Source organism: Spea bombifrons, chromosome 2 (genome assembly GCF_027358695.1).
Source record: "Spea bombifrons isolate aSpeBom1 chromosome 2, aSpeBom1.2.pri, whole genome shotgun sequence".
In the NCBI taxonomy this organism is placed as follows: domain Eukaryota; kingdom Metazoa; phylum Chordata; class Amphibia; order Anura; family Pelobatidae; genus Spea; species Spea bombifrons.
The window spans coordinates 70705554-70716074 of record NC_071088.1 but is presented as its reverse complement, the minus strand read 5'-3'; the positions used below and the strand labels follow the sequence as shown (position 1 = coordinate 70716074).

At 43.5% G+C, this 10521-nt stretch overlaps 1 protein-coding gene across 2 annotated transcripts in view; it reads left to right on the top strand.

Moving 5' to 3' along the window:
• Positions 1-9224: 9224 nt before the first annotated feature.
• NCMAP (non-compact myelin associated protein) overlaps positions 9225-10521 on the top strand; it is a 28165-nt gene continuing 26868 nt past the window's right edge. Inside the window, exon 1 of one of the 2 annotated variants that reach the window (XM_053454710.1) lies at positions 9225-9655. The gene's annotated coding sequence lies outside the window, so the exon portion shown is untranslated. The remainder of the gene's footprint in view (positions 9656-10521) is intronic. The other variant, XM_053454709.1, reaches the window with a different exon arrangement.

The window sequence follows — 10521 nt, the reverse complement described above, 5'->3', positions numbered from 1 at the left end:
ATAACAAAACAGTGCCTGCTAACAACGATGCCCCTAAAGTCTGACGTCACAGTGATGCCAGCACCATGACCACTTCAAACATAACATTTAAAACAATGGCCAATTACTTGTTTCTTTTAGCAAAAAAAAAAAAACTTTTCTTGGCATGGCTTGATGGGTGTCCACATAAGTGTTCCACCATCCAAGATGGTGGATGCATGCGTTCCACTGGCGGATTCATGCGCTCCAGCATCACCTGTGCTCCAGCATCACCAGCTCCTATAGGAGCCTTTAGATCATGGCCCCTCCTCCTATCCCCCTGGCAATGAAAGCATGCCCTGGATACCAGGAAGCATTTAAACCCTCAGCACCCTACATTCAGTGCTAGCAGGGCTGGCCCAAGGCAAAATGCCGCCTGGGGCGAATTTTAAAATGCCGCCCCCCCCTTATCTACCCTTCCTCTCCCTCCGTCACTGCCGCCCCACCCATTATCTACCCCCCCCCCCTTGTACTTACCTTTCAGCAGTCTTTGCGGCGAGTCTCCCTGTTCGGTCTCGGTGCCGGCTTGTAATGCTGAGCTCCGGAAAGCGGTGTCCCTTCTCTCTCTTTCACGTTAAAAAAAAAAAAAAAAAAAAAAAAAAAAAGGGCTTGGGGCGGCAAAGTGCCGCCCCTTCAAAAGTGCCGTCTGGAGCAGTTGCCCCACTCGGCTCCATTGTCGGGCCGGCCCTGAGTGCTAGTTTACTCTGTATCTGACCTCGGCTTTCCTTTTGCCTATGCTACCAGCTTCGACTTCGGTTCTGTCCTCGACTATGGCTTGTCTACTCCTCCTGTTGTGACACTTCAGTACTACCTGAACCCCTTTTTGGGTTCTTGCCATTGGGTTCCATCTTCAAACACTGCAAGGTTATCCTCCAGACTTTACAATGGCTTGCAATGCTGTAAAGTTCAACACATGTCTGGCATTGTAAGTACTAATGTAATACCTGGGTCAAGGAATTCACACTGAGCCCTACTTTAGCATAAATAAACATATAATCAGTTGCAGTCCCTATGGTAAAGATGATCAAATCAGAGCTGTGTAAAAAAAAATGTCCACAAAAGAGAATTTTCCATGCTAGGGAATCTCATACAAGAGAAACCTTATACCAGCATCCACAATGATTGTGAGGAGTGTGTAACAGCCTTTTTGGTGAATTTAAGTAGGCAAATCTGTGGCTGCTTGCAGTAACATTGGCGGATGCAAATTTATAATATTAATATTATACCCGCTTGTAACCAACATACAATATTAGTTTGTAACAGAGCTGCAGAAGAACACTTGATATATGGTTAATGTTTTGTTTTATTATCATTGAAAAAATGTTAGCTCTGTTACAGTAAAAAGGTTAGAGATACATACAAGAGAACTGTCATTCCATAGGAATTATACCATTCAAAGCCTTTAGAATTTGGTCTGTTAATGGAACATTTGGGTATACTTACTGTATTTATTTACTATGTAATAAATCTCACATTCCCTTACATACGTATATTAAAAATCACATACACACACTTTCACCCACAGTCATAATTACAATAATTCATATAGAAATACAGAACTCACCTGTCACATATTCATATTCAAATCGTACATCTTTCTGGGTTTATTCTCCACCACCCTTATTTTCTTAACTTTTCCTAGATGTTAAATAAGCTCAGTAATTTTTGGGTCTTGTTGCTGTAAGATTTATTTTGGCTGGATGTCAGCCTGTTCATAGTGAATGAAGTACATTCGGTTTACCAGAAGGGGGAGCTCTAAGGAATATACAGATGGTTACCCTGTTCTTTAAAGAAGATAAAGAGTGAAAATATGGCACATGCTGTAGGAGTAGATGTGACAAGGTTATTTACATCATGATATGGTGATCTTTAAAACTAGGTCACTTAAATGTTTAAATGTTAAAGCAATATGCAAGGCTTTTATGTAGAAATAAAAAATAATTACCCTAGTTTCCAATCTTTCTAAGTTTAACACTGCATTTCAATGATAGAATGTTGATATAGTTACCTTCCACACACACCCTGCCTTAAGTACATGAATGGATATCTCTGTCAGGAAATGTGTTGGTGTTTGTGGGGCAAAAGGGCGATCTTCCCCCAAGACCAGACTTACCTTGAGGGTTCACAGCAGCCTCCTCTGTGCTGGCAGTTACAATGACCTCCGCCTGTCCACACTGAACCACAAGGCATTACCTGGCTGGGGGAGGCACAAGCCTGTGGGCACAAAATATGTCAGCTGTATGTTAACCTGCAAAGGCAACCATAAGTTGCCGTTTAAGATGTACAGGGGCGTAACTAGAAACCACTGGGTCCTCGTGTGAAAATTGCCCTGGGGACCCCAGCTGGTATGTACCATTATTGCACCTTGCCCCCCTCCTCCAACATTCACTCTGGCACTCATATGTAAACACTCTTACACAAATTACACACACTTACTCATATTCACTAACACATATACACATTCATTGTAACACACACTCCATCTCACCCCATTTACACATCCATGCTCACGCACACACAATGAGACATGGATGCTCACACACATACAATTACACATGCATGCTCACACACACAAACACACATCCATGCTCACACACACAAACACACATCCATGCTCACACACAAAGTACACATCCATGCTCACACCCATACCAATTATATACCCATGCTCACACAGACACACACAGTTACACATCCATGCTCTCACACACACAATTACGCATATATGCATACATATATAAAAATATATATTTATATATATATATATATATATATATATATATACACACACAAACACATATACATACATTCCACAATGTGCACTGTGAGCACTGGTCTGGGTAGGAGGCTCCCACTGGGGAATCTGCTGAGCAGGGCCGGTTAGGAAGATCACAATCTCCCTATAACCGGTCCAACATTAAGGGGGCTCAGACCTTGGCTTCCGTGCTCCCTAATCACTATGCGCCTGCAGTTGATGCTGAGTACTGGTATATGATGTCATATCCTGCGATTTTGCATTAATTGACAGCACATAGTGCTTAGGAAGTGACAGACCTTGTACTCCCATGACAGGATGGAAGACAGAAGATGGGAGATGGAAAATGAGGAGGATAAAGGTTAGAGATGGGGAGAAAGGGGGGTAGGAGATAGGAAAAAATGGGTGCTGTAAAGGCAAGTGTGACCCACTATATTTGTGTGTATGGGTAAACGTCCATGTGTATGTATGTACAGACAAGTGCCAGGGCAGTGTATTTGTGTGTATATGGGTAGTGCATATATGTGTGTGTGAGGGTAGTGTATGTGTATATGTTTGTAAGCAGGTGTGTGTAAGGGCAGTGTATGTCTGTGTGGGGGTGGGCAGGCATGTGTAAGGGCAGAGTATGTGTATATGTATGTGTATGGGCAGGCGTCTGTAAGGGCAGTGTATGTGTGTGTGTATGGGCATCCACTGTGAGGCATCATATCCTTGCCACCAGACTAAAAGCAGCTAGCCCTTCCCTGCTCTCCCATGTACACACATATGCATACTTCCTTTTTGTTTATTATTATTATTTATTGTTTTATATAGCGCCATCAAATTCCGTAGCGCTGTACAATGGGTAGACAGGACATAAGAAGTAGTATGTAACATAACACATTGACTAACAGAGACAACAGGTGAAGAGGGCCCTCAAACAAGCTTACATCTTGTCTCACATTATGTTTTTTTGGGGGGGGTTAGGGCTCAAAAGGTACAAAAGATTTGTCTTGCAACTCTCCCATGGATGCCATTTTTGAACAGTCTCTTTCTTATTGTGGAATCGTGAACACCGTCCTTAACTGAGGCAAGTGAAGCATGCTGTTCTTTACATGTTAGTCTGGATTCTTTTTTAACCTCCTGGATGAGTCGTCAATGTGCTCTTGGAGGAGTTTTGGTAGGCCAGCCACTCCTGGGAAGGTTCACCACTCTTCCAAACTTTCTACATTGGTTCATAATGGCTTTCACCGTGGTTCACTGGCATCTGGCTTTGTAACATTTTCCAGACTGATAGATGTCCAAGACTATGTTTCTCGTCTGTTCTTGAATTTCTTTAGATTGCGATGTGCTGCGTTTTGAAACTTTTCAGCCTACTTCACTTTGCAAGACTAATTAACTGATGTTATCTGACTTAGATTCTCCAGGGCTGACGCTAATCATGTCTGGGTGTGTCTAGTGAAAGTGAACCCAATTATCAATTACATTTGGTTAATTGGTTGATTCAGTAACTAACGGGCAATTACTTTTTCACATAGGGCCAGGTACGGTCGGATATCTTTTTTTTACTGCCGTACATGAAATCATCCTGCATTTTGTGTTTTTTGTCTAATATTTAACCCCTTCAGTCCCCTATGGACGTACTGGCACGATCATAAGACGCATCGCAAGAAACCCTTATGGACTTACGGGTACGTCCTGACCTTCTTGCAGCGGCAGGGACACATCCGATCGCTCCGATGAGGCACTGTGATCCCCATTGCAAGTCTATGGAGGCTTGCATGGAGATCGCAGGGAGGAGAGAGAGAAACCATGTTTCTCACTCTTCTCAGAAGCTGAAAACAAAACAAAAAAAGAAAAAAACGTTTAACAATAAAACAAAATCACTATAATAATACAATAAATACATTTTAAAAATAAATTAAAGTGAGTGAAGTGATGTCATTGTAACATCCCTGGCATTAATAACATATTCAAGATGTCCCCAAGAGAACCATACTGCACTGATGCAATTTAAAACAAATACAACATTTAAAAAAAATACAAACAAATAAAATTAAAAGAAAATAAATTATATATATAAAAAAAACCCCTTACATCCCATTGCCCTAGCACAACAACCTAGCACAGGTATAACCCCCTGCCCTCTTTCACCCCATGAAACCCGTTAAGCCCTAAGTATGAAAAAAATAGGGTATTATATGTAAGGGATGGATATGGCCCTCTAGAAAATAAAACTAAGAATGTGGGGTATTTCCATAATCTGGAGATGCAGCTAAACAATTTTCGCCAGGTTTCTCTGCCGTAACCAGGCCCGGACTGGCCATCGGGCACACCGGGCATTTGCCCGGTGGGCCGGGCCGCAGTGACTTAGGGGCTGATGGAGCTGCAGCTCCAGGCCCCTACCCTACCAACTGCGACCGGGTCCGCCACTCTAAGGGGCCGGGAAGTCCCCACCAAGGCCGGCCTTACGGGTCTGCGGCCGCACAGGGCTTAAATTAAAACATCGGGGTTTTTTTTTAACTTTATTTAACATGGAGGATGTTAAATAAAGTTGAAAGAAAAAAAACCCTGATGTTTTAATTTAAACCCTGTGCGGCCGCAGACCCCTAAGGACGGCCCTGGTGGGGGCTTCCCGGCCCCTTAGGGCAGGGCCGACCTTTGGGGTGTGCGACCGCACAGGGCGCCACACTCCAGGGGGCGGCCGCCACACTCCAGAGGGCGGCCGCTCATCAGGGGGTGCCAACTTGCGGCACCCGGCACCACTCCAGAGACGGACAGTAATGTCCGCCGCTGGAGGAGCAGGCTCGCAAGGGAGCGGTATCGGAGGTCTTTAACAGACCTCCGGTTCCCTTGAGTGATTTTAAGCCGGGTTCAACCCGGCTTAAAATCACTCAAGGGAGCCGGAGGTCTGTTAAAGACCTCCGATACCGCTCCCTTGTGATCCGCGCGGCAACAGCTGTTGTGCGCCGGGGTTTGTTTTCAGATCCCGGCGCACAACACTGAAGCCGCGCCCACCGCTGTCCGTGCCCTCTGAACCAGGAAGAAGACAGAAGAACTGAAGAACTGGAAAAGAAGCTGAAAGAAGAAAGGAAAGGTAGGAAAGCATTAAGTGAGAGTGGATTGGTATGTGTGTGGATTGGTATGTGTGTGTGGATTGGTATGTGTGTGTGGATTGGTGTATGTGTGTGGATTGGTATGTGTGTGTGGATTGGTATGTGTGTGTGGATTGGTATATATGTGTGGATTGGTATATATGTGTGGATTGGTATGTGTGTGTAGATTGGTATATGTGTGTGGATTGGTATATGTGTGTGGATTGGTATATGTGTGTGGATTGGTATATGTGTGTAGATTGGTGTATGTGTGGATTGGTGTATATGTGTGTGGATTGGTATACGTGTGGATTGGTGTATGTGTGTGGATTGGTGTGTATGTGTGGATTGGTATATGTTTGTGGATTGGTATATGTGTGTGGATTGGTATATGTGTGGATTGGTATATGTGTGTGTGGATGAGTATGTGTGTGGATTGGTGTATGTGTGTGTGGATGAGTATGTGTGTGGATTGGTATATGTGTGTGGATTGGTGTATGTGTGGATTGGTATATGTGTGTGGATTGGTGTATGTGTGGATTGGTATATGTGTGTGGATTGGTGTATGTGTGTGGATTGGTATATGTGTGTGGATTGGTATATGTGTGTGGATTGGTGTATGTGTGTGGATTGGTATATGTGTGTGGATTGGTGTATGTGTGTGGATTGGTGTATATGTGTGGATTGGTGTATATGTGTGGATTGGTGTATGTGTGTGCATTGGTAAGTGCGTGAGAGTGATGGGTGTTATGCTGTACCATTTCCAATGTCTTTTTCATGATCTAATTATGCTCTAAAAGTACATCATAACTCCCATCACTCTATACTGTTCCATACAGTGGCAGAGCTGGGAGGCAGAGGCCTTGCACCCCCACCGCAGGACTCCTGAAAGGTAAGTGAACTTCAAAGAGGGAGAGGGTAGATAGTTAGGAGGGGGTAGTTGCGGCGGGCTTAAGGGGCTCTGCGTTAATGCGGCCATATAGGACCAGTCAGTCCGGTCCTGACTGGGCCTATTTTAAGGTGGGGGCCTGGAGCTGCAGCTCCATCAGCCCCTAAGTCAATCCTGCCCAGCCGCGGGCCCGGTCGCAGTTGCTGCTTGCTCCGGCAACAAGGTAAGTAGGGTGAGGGAGGGGGGTGCAGTGAAAAGGGGCAGAGGGGGGTTAGATAGTGAGAAAGGGGGAGAGGGGATAGATAGAGGCGGTACATATTGAGAAGTGGGGAAGGGGGTTACATAGTGAGAAGGGGCAGATAAGATGAAGAGAGGGGGTAGTGTGAATGCGTATGACAATTAATGAATTCATGTGAGGATGAATTGCTTGATTTGTGAGACTGCATTAATGAATGTGTTAATGATTTGTCTGAATGATTAAATGCAAAGATGGTACATGAAGGGTGGGCTTTAACAATAAATAAATAAATAAATATGGGCTGCTCAGGCTTAAATGCCCGGGCCTATTTTTTGTCCCAGTCCGGGCCTGGCCGTAACACATACCCTGTGGAAAAAAATCTAAGCAACACAGAAGTGAAAAAAAGCGCAGGAAATAATTTCTTACTTTGACAGTTAGGCCCCATGCTGCTGTGCCCCATAATATGCCTTTTGACCTCCTACGTGCCACTCTGGCATTTAGGGGTTAAAAGGCATATTATGGGGCAGAGTGGCATATAGGGAGGTATAAGGCATTTCAGGAGGCAGAGTGGCGTATAGAGGGTTAAAAGGCATTTCTAGAGGCAGAGTAGCATTAAGGGGGTTAAAAGTTATTTCATAGAGCACTCTGCCTACAGAAATGCCTTATGCCCCCCATTTAACACTCCCTCCCCCTCCCTCCTCCAAACTTGCCGGTGCTTCTGAGTCCCCGGTGCGTAGTCCTGGCAGCGTGTAGAGCTCTATGTGATTCGCGTAGGCAACTTCCGCTGCAGCCGAGAGGAGGTGCGGTTAGCAGCGGGGGTTGTCTGCGTCCATCGCGCAGACCTTCCCCGGCCTGTCCCCGGTGAGGGGAACTCTGATCTCTGACAGCCGGGGGGGGGCAGTTAAGTTGGGGGGGCATAACACAGGAGGATCCAGGTCCCCTGCATCGCTGAGGGGGATCTGGATCTTAGTCTCATAGTCAGACCTATTTGAGGTCTGATTATAAGACGACCCTGATTATAAAACGAGGGGTATTTTTCAGAGCATTTGCTCTGGAAAAAACCTTGTCTTATAATCGAGCAAATACAGTACTTTAATGCATATGGTAGCTATGTAGTGTCTTCCTTCTGTATAAAATGACACGTAAATTGACATCAGTATATACCGTATTTATTGGCGTATAACACGCACTTTTTTTTTTTTTTTTTTTGAGAAGTAATTTTTATTTTGTCAATAGAAAAGATGACTTCCAAATAAACTCAAATACAGACAAAACACCACATCACAGGTACAGTGTACACATCACGACAACGCCAATGAGCGCGAAACAGGAGATAACGTAAACAGAATGTACCCTAATAATAGGCCCATGGCACAACGCCCAAAGGACGAAGGCACACATTGAGCGCACATAATAACAGCGCCGGTGAGTCTGGAATAGGATAACACGCACTTTTTTAACTAAAATATGAAGCTGAAACCCTACCTGCATGTTACACGCCGATAAATCCTAGAGCTGCACGGTGTTAATGAGCCGCGAGGAGCTGCACAATCTTCCCCGCACAGCTCTCTCGCGCGCCCTCTCTGATGCCGGGAGCCCAGGGATGACGTCACTCCGGCCCCGGCATCAGCACAAAAAGTAGAACACTGGAAGATAAAAAGGACGCATACCAGATCTCCCAAAAGGTAGGGAGTCTGGATGGGCCTCTCAAATACTGGCAATATTGGCAATATATAAAATTCATGTGTGTGTGTCTGAGTGTGTGTCTGTCAGTGTGTGTGTCTGTCAGTGTGTTTGTCAGTATTTGTGTGTCACTGAGTGTGTGTCTGTCAGACTTTGCTGACTCACTGAGCTCCTTCTTTTTGCATCACTATTATAATAAATGTTATAATGTAATAAATATTATTCCAACATTAAGTTCAGAGCTTCCAAGTCATTTATTTTAATTTAGTTTTTTACTCAAATTTCCTTGTTAAAATGAGGGTGCGTGTTATACACCAGTGCGTGTTATACGCCGATAAATACGGTAAATGATAATCATCTACACTGTTTTTCAATAAAGAAAAAGGTAAAACTTATTTAAAACTGATGCCATGGCTTTTTTACTTTTCTGACCAAAACTTGTACAATATTAAAACATTTAAAGGTCTGTGTTATAATTTTACCGGTTTGTGCTTAACATTTCTAAGCTCCATATTGCGATGAAAATAAACTACATGAACACCAGTAGTGAGTCTCCTAACAGTTTAACAGTGATACTGGAGAAGGCTTGGGGTGGGTCTGTGGTTTATGGCAATTATCCAGAGGGAGGTAGGAGTAGAATCAGCCTTCTGTCTGCAGCTACTGATTTACAGAACACACAGTGGACAGGAGTGAGGGAGGAGGAAGAGAGATTAATAAAGAGAAAAAAAACCCTCACAGTACACCTGAACAAGGAGTGGTTAAGCCTGAAAAACAGGATCATGTTGGAGTTTCAATATGGCGTTTTGACAAAACTCTGGTGAAAAGTGACTTTGTTTTTTTATACCGAGGTTGGAGGCAGCTGTATCTGTATCTAAGCTCAAGATCCGTGCACGAGAGATCACCATGGTCAGAAGGAAGATGTGGTACTACTGAGTGAAGCTACGTCTCTCCTTCCAAAGGGGAGTGAAGACCTCGTCGCCTGCTGGCTTTCAGAGGAGGTGAGTTGATTTTGCACTGTAACCTGTACCATAGATTCCGAATTACAGAATGAGAGGTCCCTCCTAGCCACATAAATATCATTATTCACCTTGGTCATACTGGAATCGTGCAGCGTGTTTTTTTCTTGGGAGAATTCAACATTTTTTTTAAAAAATCTTTCATTTTGTGTGTATTCATTTTCAGCTTACCTGGGTCTAGCTCTCAATGGTTTTTGTTTCGGTGTCTACTAATAATTAAGCAGTATAAAACGACTTCATGTGATTTCCTAGGAAAGCCGTATACTTGTTTAATAGGCTGTTATCTGGACATTTTATTGATTCGATCTAATCTGGTTTCAACCTCAGTTGCGCAATTATAGTTTTGTTGTAATTTGTATTTTGAAATTAAATATTAATTAGGGGTTTGAAAAGCTCATATTTCATATAAATATTTACAGGGTGATCAGGTTTTAAGTGATCATTTATGCTTGATATGTTTCATCATGCTATAATCCAACTTTATAATCCAATGAATATTACATAAACCGCATTGTAAAGGTAGACTTGATAACGAGAATCTGCTTTTCTAAGCAGCGCAAAATCAGTGCACCGAGACTCAATAAAACAAACGTCAGAATACATTCAAGAGAACTTTTGTCACCTAGTATTTCTAGACACACCAGACACATGGCGAGTGCACAAGCTGCGCAAAGAACCTTTACATTCTTTTAAAATGGCTCCAAAACAATGTAAAAATTGTTTGGCATGTTAGAAAAGCGTTGTTTCTCGGAATTGCAGAGAAACGACGAGTTTAGTTTCACACACACAGCTACCAATAAAGTTCCTAACTCACATCATCATAACCCCACTTAATATAAAAATCACCA